Source organism: Triturus cristatus, chromosome 10 (assembly GCF_964204655.1).
Source record: "Triturus cristatus chromosome 10, aTriCri1.1, whole genome shotgun sequence".
NCBI classification, from domain to species: Eukaryota; Metazoa; Chordata; class Amphibia; order Caudata; family Salamandridae; genus Triturus; species Triturus cristatus.
The window spans coordinates 1,017,452,215-1,017,477,492 of NC_140593.1; the positions used below are offsets into that span (position 1 = coordinate 1,017,452,215).

The 25,278-nt window shown below is 47.4% G+C and overlaps 1 protein-coding gene across 1 annotated transcript in view; it reads left to right on the forward strand.

The window, feature by feature from the left end:
* Window positions 1-2,474: 2,474 nt before the first annotated feature.
* Window positions 2,475-25,278, forward strand: part of TECPR1 (tectonin beta-propeller repeat containing 1) — a 428,679-nt gene continuing 405,875 nt past the window's right edge. Inside the window, exon 1 of the mRNA XM_085629008.1 lies at window positions 2,475-2,589. The gene's annotated coding sequence lies outside the window, so the exon portion shown is untranslated. The remainder of the gene's footprint in view (window positions 2,590-25,278) is intronic.

Here is a 25,278-nt window from a genome sequence, read left to right on the forward strand (position 1 = left end):
GAGCGCCAGGGGCTCTGGAGGGCGCAGATGCGACAGTCCCATGACGATTGGTTTCGCTGCTTGGCGGACCGGGGATCCCTGTTGCGACATCGTGTTTCACGTGACGTTAAGTCTGCTCTGAACACTTGTTTTCCCTTTGTTTGTTCGTTGGATGCTTGTTTAGTTGGTCTTTCCTGTCTTCTCGCCTTTTTTTTTTTTTTTTGAGTTGTCTGTCTCTTTTAAGCTCGTGTGGGCTTCGCTTTTGCTCGTGCTTGTTTATTTCTTATGGCGCCTGACTTCAAAATGGCCGCCGGGTGCACTTGAATGGGACGTCTTGCACTTCGCCTGACTTCAAGATGGCCGCCGGGCTGGTAACGTGCATGGGGCTTCACACGTGCTGTCTTCATTCATTCCCAGTCTGTGCACTGCTCATTCGGCCTCCTCACATCCTCCGCTTCACTCGGGGCTTTGCAACGGGTGAGTGAAGAGTCCTCACGCTATGCCCTCACCTTGAGACGCGTGTGCCGGCGTCGTCACTTTCCGCCCTTTGCTTCGAGCGCTGGCCCTCTTCCGATGCAGGGTGTGTTCCGCGTTCTCGCTCCTCACGCTGCTGGGCTCTCTTCACGCTCGGGGTGCGTTTTGCGGGTGGCGGTGCTCCCGCCGTCTTCTCCCGCGACTAGTCCTCCGGCAGTCTCGGTTGTACGTCAGCGTTTTGGGAGAGCGTTCAGCTCCATCCCACTCTCGTCGCCAGCTGTCGTGTCTCCGCTGTCCTACAATAACGACAGACACGATGGGTTCTCTTTGTATTCTTTATTTACAACCGGTCACAAGCATGGCCCTACTCTGACTGCCGTCCCTCGGCTCCGCTCCGCCCCTTCCTGCCGGCCAGTCCTCCTCTTCCTCCTCCCACGACGCTCCACCCTCGAACCACTAGACCACCTTACATCTCTACACTCACTATTGGTTGTCTAATACAAAACAAATACATAATCAATGAAAGAAAGCTTCTGTAGAGTTATAGCATCTGCAGCAAAAGAGAAAAACAACATGTGTAAAAAAACAGCTCAACATGGAAAACAGGCCTTTCAATGCTAGTGTATTATTTTATAGTTAATATGGCCTTGTCAGTTAAGCCAACTTAAATCGGCACATTAGTATATCTTATTTATTGTCTAGGTATGATTGCCTACTATAAATTGCATTCAAATGTGCGTTCTACTTTGCATATACATATGCACTTTTTGGTTAAATACGTTTATTTTGCAATATGAAGAAATTTGCTGGATCAAGTGGAAGCACAGGATAAAGGGCAAATGCGAAGGCTGGAGAGCATATGGAAGGAATGTATAGAAGATCAGATGTATAGATGTAGTGAGTTGTTGAGGAGAACAGATATGGAGAGTGAATGTATAAAGTGGATATAGAGTGGAAGGCGCAAGTGTATGGTGGAATGAGAGCATTTGCGGGGCGCACATGTGCATCTTAAAGGGAGCATTTGCACAGTGGACAATGCGTTTGCAGGACAGATGTACGGATTGCATAGTGGCGAGCAATGGTGCAAAGGGCAAGTAGAAGACAAATGGATAGGGTACAAAGTGATGGTGAGAAAGCAGTGTATACGGAGTGCCCCATGTTTACTGAGGTCACGCCACTTATAGATGATTCTGTTACACTTCTTATGCCACAGTTCATGTAGAAACTGACCACCTTTTCTTTCATCTACTTCAGGCAGGCGCGCAACACCCATTGGACTCAAAGGGATTCAGCCCCCCCCCCCCTCCCTCTCCCTCCCCCCTCGTGTGTGGCAGCCCGGGATGAGACAGCTTCCCGGCGCACACACAGCCGCACCCGAGCACTTCACAGGTCTTTAAAAGACCATTTGCATCTCAATGAGGCCTCGCTGTTGTTTCACCCCTTCTAAGAGCCCCTGCAGTTCCACTCTGCATTATGGCTTAAAAGATTCAGCCCCCCCCCCCCCCCGAAATTTTTTCTTAGCCCCCCGAAATTTGGCTCTAGTTGCGCCTCTGACTTAAGGCATATCTTAACCACCTCTGCTACACGAAAACACAGTCTGTCCGTGAAGAGTTACATAAATTGCTTCGTTATCACACTTTCCTTGTTGCTAGTTTGTTTGGGAACGGCAAAGATGGTCACAAAAAAATCTAAAGATTGTGTTTGTCGGCGCCACTCCTGCAGTAGCCAAATGTGCCTGAAAGGCTATCCCCGGACCCCTGTTCGTCGTGGAAGGATCTACCCCTCACCCGCAGACACTCCTCCCAAACGAACTCACTCCAAACAGTAGTGCACCAAAGTGAACACTGTGGTAGATGAACGACTTGAGCAAGGTTCCCACACCACAACGCTCGTGGCCGAGGTACTCCACAACCAATGAGCCCTTCTGGATTCTGAACGCGGCGGATTGGTTGAGGTACCGCCAATGCAAGACCACCTTACACATATGAGTCCCTCCCATTCCCTGACAACTACCAGAATATGTTGTACTCTGGGATTGGTCGATGTGCGACCCGGAAATATCAGCTTTGCGGACAAATGTCATTACAAAATGAATAACCAACGCCGGGGGTAAAGCTGAACTCGCGAACAGTCCGTGTAAGTAGTAGAAAGGTGGGCACCTTTAGCGGTGTATTGACCTTTAAGACTTCCTCGAGTACAGTGTCCGTGTTCTGTAACAGTGAGGATTGAAGTCCAACATTCTCATTTGCGATGAGGATAATTAATAATACAGTTCCGCAAGCAATATTTTCAGTTGCAAACTGCAGCCGAATGCCTCACAGTGCATCTGACAAGCCCATTTCACATGCCCCAGTACTTGCAACATCCTCACACAATCCAATGCTGTTCATATAAAGCGGAGACAGTAATTTGAATTGAGGTTAGAGTAAAAAACAAATTTTTTGTTTCTTGAATTTAGAAGAGCCCCTGCAAATTTCGGTCGCTATGTCACTGTTTTTAGTATAGACCTATTGTATTGCACACTGCAATGTGCAATATATGTTTTTCGATTGTTTTACAGTAATAATACATTTTTGGTCTTAATCACATACATCAAAGCAGAAGAGAAAACCATAGTCAGCATTGGGCTTTGCGGGTCATGGGTATGCTAGATTTTTAGGATAAGCACTGACCGAATTGATTTCTATTTAAATCTGTTGTATGCAAGTGTGCCGATCTCTTGTGGATATACTGAAAATGGAACACGCGGCCTGTCCTCATGAGCTAATGAGGGACACCAACTGTATAAGTCAGGAAGCCTAGGTGTGCTATCCTGGTATGAGATATTTGATGTGTGAGTTGAACCTGCTTTACTCCTCTTGCTGCGACGTAACTGTACAGAGCCCAGGGCGTCGACTATTCTGCCAGGAGTAAGTTAAGGAGCATATCAGAACGGATACGTTTACGCCAATATCTATGCTCCTGGTGTGTTTGTATATTTGCAAAACATATTGATGGATGTAGAGCTATTTTCAAACAGTACAGCCTGCAATACGCTACAAGTCAACTCTAATCTTCAAATTGCTTCCCCAGTCTTCCTTTGTTTTTCACCCAAACGCCAGCCTCACACATTCCCAGGGAGCACACAACCTACCTGTTGGTAATGTGAGCAAATGTAACAAATAGTTGCAGTTAAACAACCAAATCGAACTGCTTTTTCTATCAGCCCCCCACCCCCGTCTGTAATTTAAATTTGCGATATAATTCAGGCTGCACAATGCTTGGTAAAACCACTTTTGTGCACTGACAATGTATACTTTTGAAAATCAATCTTTAATGGTGACATAGGAGGGAGAACAATAGTATTTATTTTCTGCATACGTCTGCCACAACACCTGTAGGCAGTCGGTAGTCTCAAATTGTATTGTTATTGCATTTACATAGCGCTTACTGCGACTGATAAGATGGGTAAAACTCTTTACACTGGGCAACACACTGCTGCTGAACCCAATGTTATTCTTTTTCCAGTGGTTATTGTTGGTCATTGTGATTATTACTGTACTCTTAAGAAAACCATTCAATGCATTTACTCTAGTTTCTAGGTGGTGTAATAAAATGAATAGGCATTAGGCATGATCTTTAGTGGGATGGGGTATGTGAATGTATGCAAACGGTTACTAGTATTAATACACGATTTACAGGATATTAGATATTGCTAGATTATAGTGGTATTAATTTTAAAGAAGAGAATGTGATCTTTGAAATGAGATGTGGGCAATTTGCAGAAATACAATAATTAAAAATAAGGCAAGCAGGCGTCCAACTAAGACATATCTATTCTATACAGTTATCACTATACATTAACAGAAAGATCAAGTACTTCTGTCATTGTGAAATCACAGTGGGGGTTAACTACCTTCTTCACGTATTTGTCAACTGCTGCCTATGTGCTAAATCAGCAGATGGCTATCTTCTTCAGTTCGTAGGCAGATCCTTGTTAGTAAGGGGAGAGTTTGAGGAATGTGCTGTTGTGTTCGCCTGTCTTCCCTGACATCCACCAATTAGCTGAAAAGTTGTAATGCTTGACACTGATAGCTGAATTGCCAGAATGGCATAAAAAAGCATCTTTTGTTTTTTTAGAATGGGGCAGGATGAAACATATATATATATTTTTAAGTTCTGGCAGCTGGGACACAAAACCTTAGATACCTATAGTAGTCATGTGTGATGAAGAGGCCACCTCGACAGAATCACTGTATTCTTTTTCCCTTGCTTACAGTCCTACTATGACGTAATCCTGCCCTTTCTAAATTTAGGATTCAGCATGGAATAGTGATTTGCTTTAGGCATATGCATTCAACCTCGTTGGAATGTAATTCACTGATTTGGGGGCATCAGTGGGTGCTATCCAGGTGAACATCCTCGCCACTAGCAATTAGGGCATTGTTTGGAGGAGGAAACATCCACTTTGTTTTGCAGCTGACTCTGTCCACCTAATTTGAATTATAATACAATTCCGTCCTTATGAATCAGGGCTATGTTTCTTTTAGATGTGGCAAAGAGAGCAGAAATGTGTTAAAGTATGGGTTAAGTCGCCAAATGGCCAGGGCACTCACCTTCTAAGTGGCCCTTGGTAAAGCGATTGGAACACCGAGAAATCCCACTAGAGATGTGCCTAAAAGCAGATTATGTATTAAGTTGACAGGTGGGCGTGTGCACTTCACTGAAGCATAGGTCCGCATTATGAATGGCCCAGTAAATGATGACCCCCTGCGCCACCCGCTGTTTGCGCAGGAGTCACAATTATACGTTTGGTGAAGTTTATCAACTCACATAGTGAAATTTCAGCAGTTCAACTTTTTACTTGGGAAAAATGCCGGAAAATACAGGGACATGTGGATTTTGATGCAGTAAGCAGCATCCCATTTTGCAGAGCGTAAATTATTAGATAAGTATTGCACCTGTTAAATTCCTGCAACCGGGATATTTAATTTTATACGGTGTGTTAATTATTGAATCCACCACTAGGCCACCGGTAATGGGAGTCATAATGTGCTTGTCTGTCATGCCCAACCTTAACCCTTGTACTGCCTTGCGGTTGGTGGCGATTCATAAATTATTTTTGTCTCATGTATCTCTTTACTTTCTCACGTCTTCTACTTCACCCCTCTCTATCTCAACATCTTTATGTGCCTACCCCCTCTCTCTTTTTCTCTCTCAAATCTCCATACCCTACCCATGTCTAAGTCAGATGTCTGCCCCAAATATCTCACATGACCTCGCCTCGCTCTGCCGTTCTATGTGCCTACCTCTGTACATCCTCATTCTAGCTCAACTTTCTCGTACTTCACATCTTTGAATACTTCTCCTCTGTCTACCTACCTACCTATCTCTCAACTTTCTCTGTACCTAACCGAGCTATATCTCACCTCCCCATATATCTCTTCCATCTGCTTCACGTCTCACCCTCATCTCTCTCTTCGTATTTTGCCCCTTTCTCTACTCCACCACTCGTTCTCACCCTTGCAACTCATCTCTCTATATATTTTCTTGCCAGATCATCTCTTTACCTGCCAAGCCGTACTCTGTTTCCCTGCACCTCTCATTAACTCCCTTGTCTGCCTTACCTCTGTCTCTCTCTCTCCCCTCTTTGTGTAACGCATCCGGTTCTCTCTCTATATTTCTTCATTCCGTTTCACTTTTTAACAGTCTAACTTACTCTATGACCTTACTTCTCTTTCTCTATTGACCTCTTCCTCTTTTTGTCTCTGTTTGACCTCTTCCTCTTTTTGTCTCTGTATCTTTCTTTCTGCCTATCTTTCATTTCCTTTCCCTCTTGACCTCACACATCTCCATACCTCATGTATGTCACTCTCTGTCTCATCTCTGTTTTTACCTCCCTTTCACCTCTTCTTCGCCTTTCTTGCTTTACCGTTCTCTTTAAGTCTTTGCTCTTCTGTGTATGACAACCTAATCGAATAAGCTATCAGCATTGTATTTCAACAGTTTTGACACTTCTTATTTGGCTAACACATTCTGACTGCTTTGATTGTGCTCTTCGCAGTGTCAATGGACATCGGTGTCTCACTCATAGCTTTTGTCTGTGGTAAAGATTTTAAAGGCAATTTAGTTGATTATTTCCAAGTTTACATTGAGCACACTGTGTACGCATTCAGAAGTAAGATATAGTTTTCGTTTTTATTGTTTTCATTTGAGATCTGCTGGATGCGAGCGATGTATTCTTAGGTGAGTTACAATTGGAAAAGCAAGGACAGCCATGTAGAGCTGTGACTGTTTTGTTTGTGAGTATTGTAGACCTAAGTAGCATTTGACATAAACATCGTGTCACCAATTTCGTTTACAGGAAAATGGTCCCATCGGTTGTTTTATTTCGGTCATTGACTCAAATATGGTAATGTTTTTGTGAACTATATGTAGGATCCAATATTTATGTTGACAGTATTCTGACTTTGATATTCTATTACAACACAGCTGGGAGTACCTGTTCAAACTTTGAGAATTTTTCCCATATGATATATTTTTTTCACTTCCACTGAGGCCTGTATTTTGGTCTCACTCCTTCTGTATGACTCGGCCTTGGCTTGTTCTGACTTTTAATTTGTGAAAAAGTACATAACAACCTCAGCATACCAGGTTCAGTTGTGGAAGTCCCCATTCTGTGTTGTAGTTTTGTCTCCTGCTCTGTCTGCACCCTCCACCTAAGTCGTGCCTTATTCCGGCGAGCTCTCCCTCTAGCCAGAAACTGCTAATAAGATTTGGACAGTCTTTGTGCCTCACTAATCAGAGGAAGAGCTATGTGTATTTGTATGGAGCTGTAGCTCCCTCACGTAAGTCGACTCAGCCTTAGCTGGCAGCCACAACCCTCCCCGGAGCTATGAACAGCCCTCAAGCACCGGATAACAAACACTGGAAAGCTGCCAGTGTACAGGGTCACTTCGGAGAGCTGTGAGGAAAAAACAGACTTTACATTAGTTTTACCAAAGCTGTTGCCAGAGGGAATTTGAACCTGGAGGCTTTGATGCTGAGGAAAGATGGGCGCAATCAGCAAGGCGGAGCAGCTGACCTGTATATGCACTGCTTGTACATGCATGGTACTATCAGTCATGCTTAATACAAATCAGCAGCCATGTTGAGACCCTCAGAAAAGTTGAGAAAGCAACTTAGAGGGGTCTTATTTGAGACCCGTGCTTAATACCACTCAATAACTAGAGAAATAAAAAGTCTGATGGTGGCCGGAGGAATGAATGCCTTATGGGGTTATCCTGTAGTGGGCAAATGTGCTCATCGGTAATAGACGGGGCTCTCCTTGAGATGAATTGTCGCACTAACTAAATAAGCCTCGTGCTGTCTCTGGTGCAAAAACCCATACTGGAATCTATGACGAAACTGTTGGAGAGAACAGCTTTCACTTAAGAGGGGTGTGGTAGCTGTGTACTCCTAGCCCTCATAGTTTAACCATCTGGATGACTACACAGATGGACAAAGGAGGTAACACCAACTCGTGTAAAGTGGGAATGCAGATCTAGAACCTTTGGAAACCAATATGTGTGCAGGCTAACACAAATGTGTAGTCACAGGGGTTGGGAAGCCACAGCGGGTGAACTACACTTGCTAATGTGACCCACACTCCACATAGCACTAGTATTAAACATGAAGAACAACGTCTGAAGACGTAGTTTCTTTTGTGGGAGATAGCCTGCAGCACAATAGCTGGGACATATGCTAGCACAACAAAAACATCCGAGATCTCGGATAAAGAACCTAGCTAAGGAAAAAGTTTTTTTTTTGCTCAGAGTCAGAAAAAACATGGCATGAAAGGAAAAATGTCCTTTCTTGAGTCCCCTCACTCACCAGGGTTTCCCCACTGTGACATGCTTCATCATAGGGGCCATCCCAACCCGCTGCAGGTTGGGGCGTGCTATGACTTGCGACACTACGTAGGAGCACTGTTTTGTGAGTAACTATGTGTAGTGCAGTGGTATAAGTAGAGTGGGTGAGTTAAAATTATCTAACTAGTGGGTAAAATAACTTTATTCAGGCCCCTATTTGATATATTAAAAACGGGGTCGGTCAGGGGTCCCTAGTTAGATATTTTTAACTCACCCACTCCACTTATACCACTGCACTACACATAGTCACTCATAAAACAGTGCTCCTTAGCTATGTTCTTTATCCGAGATCTCGGATGTTATTGGTTTACGATTGATACAGGAGGGTGGACCTAGCTTTTTCCCTCTTTCTCTCCCCTATTTTCTGATTTTTTTACATATGCTACCACAACATTTAGTTTGTAATATCGCCTCCACAAATCTGTGGCAAGATTGCACACGGCTCATTCGTGTCTAGTGCTCAAGCAATACAAGAGGGAATGGACTTCAGATACCTGCTAGCAACTAGAGCATTGAGGTCTAAAGACTTTACTGTCAGGCTCAGGTGATATGAAAGAACATAGCACAGGCATATAAAGATGACGCCTCAACAATAAAAAACAAAACAAGACTACTATCACGAAATACAGAGGATATTGCTCAAGTGCACACAGCCTGTATCAACACATGAAGTTGGGGTAGGAAACTCTCGAGGGAGACCAACAGGATAACCTGCAGAGAATGCAGGGTGTTTAACAAATGCAGGTAAAAAATGTGAATCAACAGGGATTCTTTCTCGGAAAATCATATCTCATTATGCTGTTTCGAGTGTACAGTAACTGTTTCTTTGCACAGGGGCCTGAGTGTCACCAGAAACATGCATTTTCAAGACCTGGAATGCAGCCTCCAGTTTTACTGCTGCACCGACACCGTGGGAAACATTTCAAGAGTCTGGAAAAGTCAAGAATAAAACACACTTCAATCTAAAGAAGCTTCGAACCAGAATCGGGCAAACTGGACCCACAAGCAATACATACAGTTGACTGTTAGAACAGAGGAAGCTCCTGCAAGGGTTTGGCAGTTGTTTTCTTAGATGGCGGCCAGAAAACCTGAAGAACAAATTCAGATGTTTTCCTCTCCAAAAACTGGCTTTAGCTTTACAAACCCTTGACGGACCAGTTGTGAGCAGCTCTACTTTTATAATAAAAGGGGGCATTCCCACCTCCAGCTGGTGATCTGATGGGGGTGTTGCCTCATCACTGCTCTGGTAATCTTTGGGAATAACGCTATACAAGGCATATTGTGAGATGTAGTTTCTGGTTGCAAGGTCACAGCATCAAGAATATTAAGCGCAGGATTCACCCCTATAGTAACTCGTTGCTCAATGTATATGGAATGAGCACATTTCTGACACAGATTTCACAGGAGAACAGAACTATGGAATATGGCAGTACTATTGCTGCTGTCTTGCATTTCTCGAGAAAAACTCCAAATTATCAAGGTTTTTATAGAGCTAGTCCTTTGGATTTCCAGCATTGGTTCTCCAAAATCCACAGGCCCAACTTCCAGAGTTGCAGGATCAACGGACACAGTTTCAAACCAGACCCCACTGTCACAAACTCTAACTACCCAGTGTGAGAAATTATGTTGTTGATTGACTGGGGTGTGACCACAATCTTTGTCAGGATAAGGCACAAGCAAACCCCAAATAAACCTGCCTCAACCCCCTTATAGCTTGGCACAGAGCAGTCACGCTTAACTTAGAGGCAATGTCTAAAGTATTTGTGCAATACTTAAAACAGTAATAAAGTAAAAACACCACACAAAATGGATCCCACAGCAAGTTAGACAAATAGACTTATTTTTAATAAATAAAACAAGACCAAAACGACAAAATCCAATCTGTAGAACTGGAGAAAAACAATTTTACAGATTTGAGTGAATTTAACACAAAAAGCACAAAGCACCAACTGTGGAAATCTGGTTGTGACGTACTGGGACAAAGTCACAAGTTCAGGCCGGCCACTGTGTAGCGCAGGCCGGCTGCATGGAGCGAGTACCTTATAACCCGGTATGAGGCGCGTTGCGAGGATCTGCGTCAAAGATGCGTTGCTCAGCTGAAGTGATACACCAGTTCTGAGATACGGCGAGGCTGCGATGCGAGTCCCTGTATCGTTGTCGAGTATGCAGTCAATGGGGCTTGAGTTCTGAAGTCCAGCGTCAAGGATGTAGCGCGTGGTCTGGGCAGGGCATCGGTTCCAGGGGAGCTGTGAGGCTGTGATGTGGAGTCTGTTGTCTTCGCTGAGGCTGTCATCGACAAGAGATGCGAGGGCCCGGGCCAGGGCTCCATCGCGCAGTGGCAGTTCCAGAGGCAATGTGGGCTGCAGTGGCAATGCGAGTCTTTACAACATGTCAAATCCATGCAGCAGCAGAGAAAAAGCAGCAGAGGAGATGCATTGGTTCTGCTGGATTCACAGAGGGTGGCAGGGTACCTTAACCCCACTTCCAAGGGTCAGGACTGGGGTGGCTCCACCTGGCAGAGTAGGCTCAAAGATGCCAAAGTCCAGGTGCAGGTGCAAGGTTGTTGGATGCCTATTATGTCCCTGAGGCTTCCGATCAGGAGACCAGCCAAATAGCTCTTGGAGTCACTCTGGATTCTGGGTTCTGGGTTAACGAGATGCAGGCCCAGTCCTTCTCACCCTGGCAAGAGGGCAGCAGGTCAGTACATCGGGGCAACAGTCTACAGAACAGCAGTCCAGAAGAGTGTCAGTCCTTTCAGCAGCACAGCAGTCCTAATTCCTGGCAGAGTATCCACAGGTCCAGAAATGTACTGAAGTGGTGGTGTCTGAGGTCCAGTATTTATACCCCTTTGTGCCTCTGAAGCGTGGAGAACCTTCTAAAGGCATGCTTATGAAGTGAACAGGTGCCCTGCCTTCCTGCCCTGGCTCCAGACTAACTACAGTGCCCATTGTGTATGGTTGTTTAGGAGGAATACACAAAGCCTAACTGTCACCCACACCAATTCATGTGACCTAGTAACAGGCTGCAGGTACCAAATAGCTAAGGCTTGAAAATGCCAACTTTCTAGAAGTAATTATGCCAAAGGGGTTTGATCCTTAACGTTGAGGGAGGTTGGACGACAAATAGTTAATACATAAAGAAATATACATTGCCTGATTCAATTTGAAGCAACAAATTACTCACATGATCAAGAATTCAATTTACATGATCACTTCGATTAATCAACATTGGTTTTCATCTTATTCTTCATTTTTGAGAGAATTTTTGTGTATCATACACAACAGGAAAATACTAAATTAAAGATTTTTACAATGTTAATTAAACCTACAAAACATTAATTTGTGCAAAACCTACACCACAAAGTGCAAAATTTATAAATTAAATCACAATATTTGGAGCATTACTCCAGTCCAGTTCAATTTAATTAAACTAAATAGCACGGAATGAATATCCCAATTTAACTGTCCGAACACCATTTTATACAAAATAAGAGTTGACAGAAGTCCTTTATGTAGGGAGAGACCCTGTTTTTTTAAGGGTTAACTCCTTGTGCAGTTTTATTAATTCAACTCCGTAGTTTAACATGCCGATACGTTTCGACCCACTTAATTAAAGGGTCTCTTCAGGACATAGAACTGGGGGAACCTTGACTTTGAAAACCAAGGCGGGTCAGTAATTCAAAAAATGCAAAGGAGTGAAATGTTATATTTTCTTGGTGTGTATGATACACAAATATTCTCTACAAAATGAAGGATAACATCAAAATCAATGTTGATTAATTCTAAGTGATCATTGTACATGAAATTCTTGATAATGTGAGTAATTTGTTGTTTCAGATTTAATCAGGAAAGGTATTTTTCTCTATTTAGTAACTTTCTAGAAGTGGCATTTTCTGAATTGTAATTTAAAATCCGACTTCACCATGGTTTAGGATGTTAAATTGCGATTCCAGAGACACCAAACCTGAGGGGGTTACCTGTTCCCATTTTGAAATTACACATATAAAATGTAATCAGGTAATTCCAATGGTATCCTTGCAGTAGTAAAAAAAAATAAGTTTTTCTCTACCAGGACCTGTAAAACGTAAAAGTACATGTCCAATTGTTTTAATACACTGCACCCTACCCTTGGGCTGTCCAGGGCCTACATTAGGAGTGACTTATATGTATTAAAAAGGAAGGTTTGGGTCTTTTTTGGCAAAAGGTTTCTTTTGCGTGGTCGAAATGGCAGTTTAAAACTGCACACACATAGGCCTGAGACATGTTTAAAGTGCTACTTAAGTGGGTTGCACAATAAGTGCTACAGACCCTCTAGTAGTATTTAATTTACAGGCCCTGGGGAGAGGTAGTGCCACTTTACTAGGGGCGTACAAGTAAGTTAAATTTACCAATTGGGTATAAGCCATTTCAACATGTTTTAAGGAGAGAGCAGAAGCACTTTAGCACTGGTTAGCTATGATAAAGTGTGCAGAGTCCTAAGGTAGCAAAAACAAAAGTCAGCAAAAACAGTAGGTCTGAAGGCAAAAAGTTAGGGGGTAAACCACGCCAAAGGTACCAGGTCTAACACCCAGGCAGAGACATAAGTGAGCAGCCAATCAGTACACTGGTAAAGTCCCAAGGGAGCCTGCTGGTTCTAGATGCTCCACTCATTATTGTGTCCTGTTGAGATGTCTGAAGGCACTGTATTTCCCAATCAAAGCACGACAGATAGGAGGAGGACTGGATGTCATTGCTATGGAGCGAGTTTACAGGCTCTTGAAGGTATCCGTGAGAGACGCAGGGTTTACAGAAGGGACTCGCGCAACAAAAAAGCCCGAGCAATGACAAACGCATAATCAGTCCTCCAGTCGGATTTTATCAGATTTTACCTCTCAGGAGATACAATATTATATTAGAGCTGCGGTTATGGTGACAAAAGCAAGCTTCCTAGTGCAGAAAAAACTTGATTGATGACCACCATATCATGGGATGTGCATCCTGATAACTTCACATAGATATATGTAAGCAGGTGACAACAGAAACATGCATTGGCAATGCCAACAGATCCGGCTTGCATTTTGAGTTGTATACTAAACTTATTGGCTTTGGCAATGCTTGTTTATGGTGTCGACGATTCTGATATCGACCAGAAAATAGAGGAAGACAACAGTATGCTAAGTACTGAAAATGAATTTACGTTCAAAAACGTATATAAGCATGCATTATAATAATACGCAAATGTAGCATAGCCCTAATACTTATAGTTTTTAAAATGTTGCACAAAAAATGTCCCCTCTGTCTCCGTGCTATATGAGTGCTTATCATAGTACCCGGAGACATGCAATTGCATGTTACGATGCAACGCTTTTAAAATTAATTATTCTAAATCACTTTACTCCTGTTTTGGTCTGTCAGTACATGCGTAATGTTGGGAATTCAACGGGGTACTCTATAGAGATACAGTGTGCATCATGCCCTGCTGTACACATGCCTCCTCCATATGTGTGTGTGATTGACGCTAACTGCTGGTAGGTGGCAGGCGCAGAGTGCTGGTTAGGGGCATGCTGTAGGAACTGGTGCCTTTGGTGCTCACACTTCTAATGGCAGCTGCTCCCCCTTCCCCTCTGCCTCATTCCGTAGAACCGGAATTGCAGGCTTCTGGCGGCCTCTGCCTTCTTGCTCCCATGCTTCTGTAGTGAGGGAATGAGGAAGCGGAGGAGGCAGTCAAGCCATCCAACACCTTCCTCATGTTGAATTTCGTTGGTCCTGCATGGTCTCACCATCCCCACCCTGCCCCTACTGCTGCTCATGACTTCTAGTTGCCCCATGGCTGCATCAGTTGGTTTTTGCCATGTTGCGAAGCTGTCATTGGTAGTACACAGCAGTACAAATCTTGCGAAGGCCACAGGAGGGGGTGCAGGCCGTGGCTCCCACTAAAGCTGCAAGAGGAGGACTCTAGCAGGAAGCGAAGCCGCAGTGCCATCTACTGGTGACACACTGAGGCTGCGGGACAGGGACAGCATCATCTGTCAGCGACCCGAGGACTGGAAGCAGGTCGAAGAGGAATAGTGGGAGTGTTTCTGTAGCCCCTTTGTGAGACCCTCTTGTCTAAAACTTTAATGCGTGTGTATGCGCAAAATCAAGTATCACAGATGACGTTGTTGCGAGGCCCACCCAAACGCGACCTCTGGCCCTTCCAGTCACGGCAGAAGATGCCATGAAGAAGGCAGATGTTAAGTGCTTCCTCCATTTCAACGTCGGAACGTTGTAATTTTTTTTTTCACTGTCTTTAAAACTGTAATAGGGCGCTGTGTGTTGGGGGTAGTGGTGGGCCAGGCCACAAATTAACAGAGAGAGAGCCCTGCCACAGAACTACGGGTCTGGCTTGGCTCTTAGAGCCGAAGCATGAGCAGAGCCCTGAAAATGTTTGCTATGTAAAACATACAACAAACATCATGTAAAATATGATACAGTCTCTTCAAAATTCAAACAACGGTATTTCTTTAACATGTTACAATAAAGTGCTGCACCGAGAAGCACTTGTAGTTAAAAGTTTTAAAACATGATTTTGGAGTAATTCCTGCCCCCATCCTCATACTGGTGACTGTGCCATTAGTGAGCCAACAGACAAGGCAGTTGTCACATGGACCATGTATGTGGCCCAGATTATTATAGAGCAACATTAGTCTAATCTATCAAACACAAAAATAGGTTTTTGTATAGTTGGTTTTCTGATTCAGTATTTGAATGTGCTTTCATGCACAAATATGAAGAAAAATGAGTTTTGGAAAACAAAAATATTTGCCCAGGATCACACCATTAAGTGGGAAAGCTGCAATGTCTCCAGGTTTTATGTTTTCACTTTGTATAAATCCGCCACTAAATGGCTATCTATGTGTCTCTCTGTTGGACCTGCGATGGGCAAGCCCAGCACAAAGGGGGGTAGCTTGGCTCGAGTGACAAGGCGGTAGAAGGCTGTTGTGTTAAGCCGGCTATGTCCAAATAATAACTCCCTGCACACCACATAAAAAGAAGGACACCACACCACTGTTATAGAAAAATACGTTTCGTTTATGTAAAAGTTCTCTGGGTTGGAAGAAGTTCAATTAGTTAATCACATTCACCTTTCTTACATGGGTTTGATTAGCTGTGTACTGGTTGCGTAGGAATAAATGGTTGGACTCTAATAAATAAATATACTGGATAAATATCAGGATTCAATACATTTGGAATAAATATCAGCAATGACTGGAATAAATATCAGCAAAACATCACAGTTGCATAGCAAGTTAGATACCGATCGTTTCACATAAATATCTCAGGGTCATACTGGTATCGCTGCCACCAATTAATCACTTTCAGGGTAAACACATTTAGATTGCCATTTAATGCGGATTGCGCGCTCTTACAGTTTTTGAAGTGTTCACGGGTTCGGGCTCTCTGGGCACAAGATACTCGTGATAATCCTTTAGTTGCACTTAAAGCATATTGCGCGTGTATCTGGAAGATAAAGACATACAATGACTACGGCAATTACACTCCGCGGCCAGCCGGTTTAATACTACTGCGGCCGGAGAAGTCTGTGCGCTTCTGTCAACGCAGGCGGGGTCTCCGAAGGCGGCTTCAGTTCACGAGTCCTCAGACCGTCGAACGGGCTGCCGGAGGGGTCAAACTACCTGCGCGCACAGTTCAAAATTTGAGCCGCACCTCAGTCCCGGAACAATGCGGCAACTTCAGGGGAAGAGACGGTCCCACCTCACTTTAGCTGCGCCAGTAAGCGCTCCAGTCAGTATGGCCCTTCTCCCAAGGGCGAAGGGGGGTTCCAGGGGCTCCGCGATCCTCCCTCCGATCTCACTCACGGGGGGGCTCCCGCCCACAACAACAGTCCCCAAGTCACGCGGGCAGGGCAGAGACGGTACTCTCACCCAAATGAAGGCCAGCCTTTCCCCGCCCCAGCGCAGCACCTCACCTTCTGTCCACGATCAGCGCTTCGACGGCGGTGGGTTCGGAGACGTCCGAACGCCCGCCAGGAGGCACTTAAGTTGAAGGGGCCCTGTCAAGGGTCGCAGTCGCGATCTCACCACTGGGGGAGGCGGGGAGGCTCTAACTATGGCCAAAGTCTCTGAGGGGCAATTGGGCACTCGCTGGCCAGGCGCTGAAGGCGAGAGGTCACTGCTCGCGCTTCTGACTGGAACGCCAGTCAGGGTCCACGCCAACAACCTTGGCTGTACTTCTGCCTGCGCTATCAGCTGCCTCAGGGGGGGGGGAACAGGGCAGGTGTCAATCTGGTGTCAAGTCCTCTTCTATGTTTCTTCTCTTCTCCACTTTTTCTCATCATGGCCGCCAGGGACTGGGCCTTTTATAGCCAGTGCCCTGGGGTGCCAGCACGAGCCAGAAGGTTCTAGAACCTTCCCTGGCTGTGTCAATGACATGGCCCTTCCAAGGTGTCTTTTTGGTCATTAGGAGCCACCATACTGGGCTTCCTAAGGCAGCCATTTTGTGTACTTGTAACTTCTGAGGGGATTCCTGTCAGGTTTGCAGGTTACACAAAGTGCGCCAAAACCTCCAAAGGGTCAGAGGTCAGAAGGACTCCAATGGGAGTCACTCTCATAGGGGACAATGGTGTCCACCATTTTAGGGTTGACAACCTCAGTGTGTAATGCCACCGGTTCCGTCAGGCGCCTTGTACATAGGTGCTAGGAACTTGGTGAGCAACTGAGCGTCAAGGAGCATCTAGCCCCATGGGACAACACACAAAAAGGTCCTGGTAGACAAATAAAAAGCGACAAATTTTAGGAGGCACGGGGGAACAAAATAAATCATGGTGTGAGGGGACTCTCAGAAGCAGACAGGTCTAACACGCGTCTGTACTGCTCGATTTTCCCGGCTCTCTTGTGATTAAGGGGACTAATGTGACTTCAGTCTCTTTCCATCCAAGTCTAAGGGTTAGAGTAGTGTATAGAGCCTATTTATTAGGCACTTCGACATGATCCTGTGTTCTTCCCCATAGATTAGGGTTTGCACATATATCCTAGAGGATAGATCCGTTAGTATTAGGGGTAATCTGTTCTATAGTGAGGGTATTTCATGGAGTCGTGCTGAATCCAGGCCTGGTAGGCCTTAAACGGGAGAGACTCCATCTTTCTTTCCTCTCCGGCAGCTTGGAAAGTTTCTAGGTCGAGGGTGATGTTTTAGTTACGAGGTGTTATTCGCTTGGAGAGAACCGGTTCAGGCCGGCCCTTATCGAAGGATTGTATTTTTCTTCATGCCGAAGACACTACATCAGGCCGGCCGCCTGGGAACGTGTCCTTGGTACGGGGAGGTACAAGAATTTGGTGGGCGGCAGGTTACGGGCTGGAATTTTCCATGAGAAAATGCACCTCTATATTAGTGAAAGTCTGAGGCAGATACTGGCACTTGCTTTTAGTCTGTAGGCGGCACCTGGCCGTTAGCAGTAAAGCTACTACTTATTCCAGGGAAGACAGATGACAAACCTGAAGGTGGAGAAAAACCGAGAGATAGATATTCTTCTAACAGAATAGCCAAAGAAAAGAGAGTAGCCGATGAGGAAGAGGTCCCAGTGACTCGGAGAAGGAGAAGGGAGTAGATCCGTGACTGCGGAGGTGTGACTTCCAGGCGAAGCCGAGGCACAGACGAGAAGGGAACCTAGATGACCATTGAGTGCAGGCTACATACGACCAAGGTGATGTCAACCCCTTTATTATTAGAGTGTACAACTTAATCTATCACTTTTCTTTGCAGGTCATATGTGATATGTATTATGTTCTGTGAGCGTGTATGTAGTGACTAAATAAAGTATCCAGTTTGTAGTGAATCAACATGTGCTGCGTGTTCTTGTATAAGAGGGTAGCCTATTCTTCTAGTCAGCTGTGACTTGATATGAACAGATGTTAATCCTGATCAGGTAAGTGGTAGCTGAATAAGGGAGAAAGGAGCCCCTCGAACTGGGGAACAGGTTGTGCTCAACTAGCAGTCTTTGTGTGATCTGATACATAGTAACACTGGTTCCCTTGGTGTATGTCGTGGTAATTATAGGATGAACTTGTGCTAAGGCTGCCGTCTGGGCAGGAAGTCCTGGGTCCGTTTGGGACCGCGAGGCTAAGGCTGCCGTCTGGGCAGGAAGTCCTGGGTCCGTTTGGGACCGCGAGGCTGAGGCTGCCATCTGGGTAGGAAGTCCTGGGTCCGTTTGGGACCGCGAGGCTAAGGCTGCCGTCTGGGCAGGAAGTCCTGGGTCCGTTTGGGACCGCGAGGCTGAGGCTGCCGTCTGGGTAGGAAGTCCTGGGTCCGTTTGGGACCGCGAGGCTGAGGCTGCCATCTGGGTAGGAAGTCCTGGGTCCGTTTGGGACCGCGAGGCTAAGGCTGCCGTCTGGGCAGGAAGTCCTGGGTCCGTTTGGGACCGCGAGGCTAAGGCTGCCGTCTGGGCAGGAAGTCCTGGGTCCGCTTGGGACCGCGAGGCTGAGGCTGCCATCTGGGTAGGAAGTCCTGGGTCCGTTTGGGACCGCGAGGCTAAGGCTGCCGTCTGGGTAGGAAGTCCTGGGTCCGTTTGGGACCGCGAGGCTAAGGCTGCCGTCTGGGCAGGAAGTCCTGGGTCCGCTTGGGACCGCGAGGCTGAGGCTACCGTCTGGGTAGGAAGTCCTGGGTCCGTTTGGGACCGCGAGGCTGAGGCTGCCGTCTGGGCAGGAAGTCCTGGGTCCATTTGGGACCGCGAGGCCGCCACTTGTATTATAAGAGGTCTTGAGATATATATATATATATATATATATATATATATATATATATATATATATATATATATATATATATATATATGAGTAGGAATTCCCTGTCCTTAGGTGGTATGTATATATGTGGTTTCTTAGGTGTGAATAGGCCCTAGGGAGGGGGTAACGTTCTGGCTGGGTTAGAGAGGCTCTGTTGAGCGGGTTCTATCTGATCCGAAAACCCAAGCAGAACAGCGTCCCCCCCAGCTGAAAGTGGGGAGAGCTACCCAACCCCTTGGGAGTCCTCAACAATAAGGCGGAAATACCTGGAGAGACCGTCTGCATTGGCGTGGTCAGCTCTGGGCTGATGTTCCACCCGAAAGTCCATTCCCTGTAGGGAGATAGACCACCTCAACAGTTTTGGGTTTTCCCCCTTCATCTGCATGAGCCAACGAAGGGGTCGGTGGTCTGTCTGAACCAGGAAGTGCGAACCAAACAGGTATGGTCGCAGCTTCTTCAGTGCCCAGACCACCGCAAAGGCTTCCCGCTCAATGGTACTCCATCTCTGTTCCCGGGGAAGTAGTCTCCGTGACAGGAAGATCACGGGCTGATCCAGACCCTCTTCATTGAGTTGCGATAGCACCGCCCCAATGCCAATGTCGGATGCATCTGTCTGGACAATGAATTCCTTCGAGAAGTCTGGAGCCTTCAAAACTGGAGCATTGCACAATGCCTGTTTCAGAGTGTCAAAGGCTCGTTGGCAAGCCTCGGTCCAGATGACTCTCCTGGGTTGCTTCTTGGCCGTGAGTTCAGTAAGGGGAGCCACGATAGTGCCATACCCCTTCACGAACCGTCTGTAGTAACCTGTGAGGCCCAGGAAGGCTCGGACCTCAGTCTGGGTCTTGGGGGGTTCCCAGGCCACGATTGCCTCAATCTTTGCCTGAAGGGGTTGCACCGTTCCCCGGCCCACCAAGTGACCTAAGTACACCACCGACCCCTGCCCAATCTGACACTTGCTGGCCTTGATCGTCAGACCAGCTTGTTCCAGGGCCTGGAGAACGTCTTGCAGGTGCTGCAAGTGATCCTCCCAACTGCTACTGAAGACAGCAATGTCGTCAAGGTAAGCAGCAGAGAAGGATTTCTTCCCAGTGAGGATCATGTTCACCAGCCGCTGGAAGGTTGCAGGAGCGTTCTTGAGCCCAAGGGGCATCACACAGAACTGGTAGTGTCCATCAGGTGTGGAGAAGGCTGACCTTTCCCTCGCTCCACCAGTCATAGGAATCTGCCAGTACCCTGCTGTGAGGTCAATGGTACTCAGATATTGGGCAGCTCCCAACCGGTCAATTAGTTCATCCACCCGAGGGATCGGATGAGCATCGGTCTTCGTGACCGAATTAAGTCCTCGATAGTCCACGCAGAATCGCAATTCTGGCGTGGTGCCAGGTGGTGCAGCTTTAGAAACTAAAACCACCGGGCTAGACCAAGGGCTATTTGAAGGTTCAATAACTCCGAGCTCCAGCATCTTAGCTACTTCACTTCGCATGCTGGCCTTCACCTTGTCCGACAGCCGGTAAGACTTAGACTGCACAGGTGGGCTGTCGCCGGTGTCCACGTCATGAACACACAGATGGGTCTTACCCGGGACAAGGGAGAACAGAGGAGAGAATGACCCCAGGACCTGGCGGCATTCCTCCTGCTGCTCCGGAGTTAGGGATGGTGAGAGTTTCACTCCCTCCAATGACCCATCCTTTTCTTGAGACGCCAACAGGTCGGGGAGAGGCTCAGTGTCCTCTTCCTCCGATCCATCAGTCACCAGGATCAACATGACTTCGGGCCTCTCATAGTGGGGCTTGAGGCGATTGGCATGCAGCACCCGACGTGGATGCCGTGGGGTCTTGACGTCCACCAGGTAGGTAGACTTGCCCATCTTTTCCAATACCTCATATGGGCCTGTCCAACGGTCCTGAAGAGCGCTTAGCTCTCCCGGTTCCATCACCCACACCTTCTGTCCAGGCTCCAGCTCCACTGGGTGAGCGTTGTGGTCATACCACGCTTTCATCACTGCCTGGCTGGCTTCCAAGTTGTCAGAAGCTTGCTTCCACAACTTAGCCATTTGGCTCCGGAAGGCCAGCATATAGCTCACCACGTCCTGGGGAACTTTCCGGGGAGACTTTTCCCATGAGTCCCTCACCAGGCTGAGAGGTCCACGTACAGGGTGCCCATACAGAAGCTCGAAGGGGCTAAAGCCCACTCCCTTCTGTGGCACTTCCCTGTAGGAAAAAAGTAAGCAGGGTAGGAGGACGTCTCATTTCCTCCGCAGGCTTTCGGGTAGACTTCTGATCATACCCTTCAACGTCTTGTTGAACCTTTCCACAAGGCCATTGGCCTGAGGGTGATAAGGAGTGGTGAACCGGTAGGTCACTCCACACTCCTTCCACATTGCCCGCATGTATGCTGACATGAAGTTGGTCCCCCTATCAGACACAACTTCCTTGGTGAAACCCACTCGGGTAAAGATCCCCATCAGGGCCTTTGCCACCACCGGTGCAGTGATGGTTCTCAGAGGAATTGCCTCTGGATACCTTGTGGCATGATCCACCAGTACCAGGATAAACCTGTGACCGGATGTTGTCGGTGGATCTAAGGGCCCAGCAATGTCGATGCCCACCCTTTCAAAGGGGGTGCCAACGACGGGAAGTGGTTCCAGGGGAGCCTTCAGCTTCGTCCCTGTTTTCCCACTGGCTTGGCATGACACACACGACCGACAATATGCGTCGGACGCCACCCTCATTCGAGGCCAATAAAAGTGGGGGACAAGCCTGGCAAAGGTCTTGTCCTGACCCAAGTGTCCTGCCAAGGGAATCTCATGAGCCAACTCTAACAGGAAGGCTCGGTAACACTGTGGGACTACCAGGGCCCGTGACAATCCGTGCACTGGTGCCCTGGGTTCACTGTAGAGGAGGCCATCCTCCCAGTAAATACAATAGTTCCCAGACTCGTTACCCGCTGCTTGGGCTTCAGCCTGTTGCCTCAGACCCTTGAGGGTGGGACATTCCCTTTGTCCCCTGCTCAGTTCCTCCCTGGACGGACCTCCCTCCACTCGCCAATCAGCGGGGATAGGTAAGTTCTCCAACGGAACCATGTCCTCCTCCGTGGACTCCGGGTCCACCTCCGTAGGTGGCCTATCCGTCTCACGGGGCACGGACGTCGAGGCAGGCTCCTCCTGTCCTCGGCATGCTCCCTCATCAGCAGCTACGGGGTGGGCTATTGTTCCAGACTCCGACCCCTGCGACTTCTCCTCCCGAGCAGTCGCCGACCTGGTACTCACACAGGCCCAATCAGGTGTACCCAGCATCTCCGAATGAGTCCGGTATTCCACCTCCTTCCAAGCATTGTGCTCCATATCATTGCCCAGCAAACAATCGACTGGCACGGCGGGGCTTACGGCGACTCAAAGTGGACCTGCAACCCCTCCCCACTCAAAGGGAACCTCGGCCACAGGATAGTGGCCCATTCTGCCGTCAGCCAGTGCGGCTGGATGAAGTACGCCCGGAACCACCTGCTCCGAGGACACCAGATGACTCCTTACCATAGTCATACTGGCTCCTGTATCTCTCAGAGCTTCCCCTCTATGGCCATTGATGGTGACCCACTGCCCATACTTGGTAGTATTCGAGGGCACCTGGATCTTTGGAACCATCTCCCGATCACCCAGGGACACTAAGGTGACTCCCGCCCACTCCCTTCCCTCACTTAAGGGCATCTCCTCCCCGAGCGCTACACTAGCGACTCCCGGGGCCTTTCCTCCAGCGGGAGGGGGTGGTCTCTTTGGGCATTTCGGGTCTCCTTTGTAATGTCCAATACCACCGCACTCAAAGCAATGGACAACCCTTGGCTGCTGACTCTGGCCAGGGTTAGGGTTCTTCTGCGGGTTAGCCTTAGAGTTGAAAAAGGTGTTTTTCCCCTTAAAGTTATTTTGGGGGCCTTTGGAGAACTCCTGTTTCTTGTTATCTCCCCCCTCTTTCCTTAGGGGAGCGCCCTGTCCGGACTTCTGAGAATCTCCTCCAGTCCCCTTCGTGGACACTCGGGTACTTGCCCAAATGTCTGCCTCCTCAGCAAGCTTACGGGGGCAAGTAAGTTTGCTGTCTACCAGGTGTTGCCTCAGCTCGGGAAGACATTTCTCGAGTAGAAGCTCCTTGAGGATTAAGCCATACAACCCTTGATAGTCCTCCACCTCACTACCTTGGACCCACCCTTCCAGGGCTTTCTTGGCAAAATCCAGGAAGTCAATCCAATTTTGTGAGCTCAGCTTGTGGCTACCCCTAAACCTTTGCCGGTATTTCTCCGGGGTCAACCCAAACTTCCTAATGAGCGCCACCTTCATGGCGGGGTAGTCTACCCGTTCCTCCCGGTCTAGGGCCAATAGGGCATCCCTTCCTGTCGGAGGCATGTACCGGTATAATCCACCACCCCAGTGCTTCTCATGGATCCCATGGGCTCTTAAGGAGACCTCATAGGCTGCCAGCCACTTGGCTATGTCGTCCCCAGCGGAATAACTGGTGACTACGTCCTTTGGTAAATGGGGCCTGGGCTCCCTGGCAATTTCCTTGGACTCGACACCCCCCGGAGTATTGTTAATGGTCTTGAGGTCGAGTTCTCGTAACTTGAACTCATGTTCCATCCTCCTCCCTTCCATCTCCAGCTTGGCCAACTCCCACCTTAACTGTCTTTCCTCTCTCCTGTCGGCTAACTCGGTTTCTGATAACCCTCTTGATGACACACTACTGCCCTCCCGTGAGGCTACCTTGGGGCTGATAGACATCGCACCCACCCCCAGGGGACATTCTGTAATCATCTCCCTGACAGTTTCCCTGTCTGATTCCTCCTCCTCTACCGTTCCCTCCGTGTGTGCTTCCACCCAGGCTCGCAGACTAGTACGGAGCTCCTCTCTCTTGGCTCCTCGCCTAACGAACACTCCCCTTTCCTGACAGAACTCCCTGAGCTGTGCCACAGTATAGGTCTCCAGCTCTGACATTTTGAATTCCATTTTTGTCAGTTGAAAGTGTGGACCACCACCCTGAAGTAGGTTATGAAGATAGGAACTTTCTCTGAGGATCACCTCCACCCACCTCCAGGAAAGAATTAAAAAAAACAAAATCACAGAATTAGAAGGCCGCGGGGAGAATACTCCGGGTGTGTACCTGTGATGCACACTAAATTATTATGAGGTTCACAACAGCACGGCTCGTAATCCCAACCGCTGTCACCAATTTTATGTTGGACCTGCGATGGGCAAGCCCAGCACAAAGGGGGGTAGCTTGGCTCGAGTGACAAGGCGGTAGAAGGCTGTTGTGTTAAGCCGGCTATGTCCAAATAATAACTCCCTGCACACCACATAAAAAGAAGGACACCACACCACTGTTATAGAAAAATAAGTTTCGTTTATGTAAAAGTTCTCTGGGTTGGAAGAAGTTCAATTAGTTAATCACATTCACCTTTCTTACATGGGTTTGATTAGCTGTGTACTGGTTGCGTAGGAATAAATGGTTGGACTCTAATAAATAAATATACTGGATAAATATCAGGATTCAATACATTTGGAATAAATATCAGCAATGACTGGAATAAATATCAGCAAAACATCACAGTTGCATAGCAAGTTAGATACCGATCGTTGCACATAAATATCTCAGGGTCATACTGGTATCGCTGCCACCAATTAATCACTTTCAGGGTAAACACATTTAGATTGCCATTTAATGCGGAATGCGCGCTCTTACAGTTTTTGAAGTGTTCACGGGTTCGGGCTCTCTGGGCACAAGATACTCGTGATAATCCTTTAGTTGCACTTAAAGCATATTGCGCGTGTATCTGGAAGATAAAGACATACAATGACTACGGCAATTACACTCCGCGGCCAGCCGGTTTAATACTACTGCGGCCGGAGGAGTCTGTGCGCTTCTGTCAACGCAGGCAGGGTCTCCGAAGGCGGCTTCAGTTCACGAGTCCTCAGACCGTCGAACGGGCTGCCGGGGGGGTCAAACTACCTGCGCGCACAGTTCAAAATTGGAGCCGCACCTCAATCCCGGAACAATGCGGCAACTTCAGGGGAAGAGACGGTCCCACCTCACTGTAGCTGCGCCAGTAAGCGCTCCAGTCAGTATGGCCCTTCTCCCAAGGGCGAAGGGGGGTTCCAGGGGCTCCGCGATCCTCCCTCCGATCTCACTCACGGGGGGG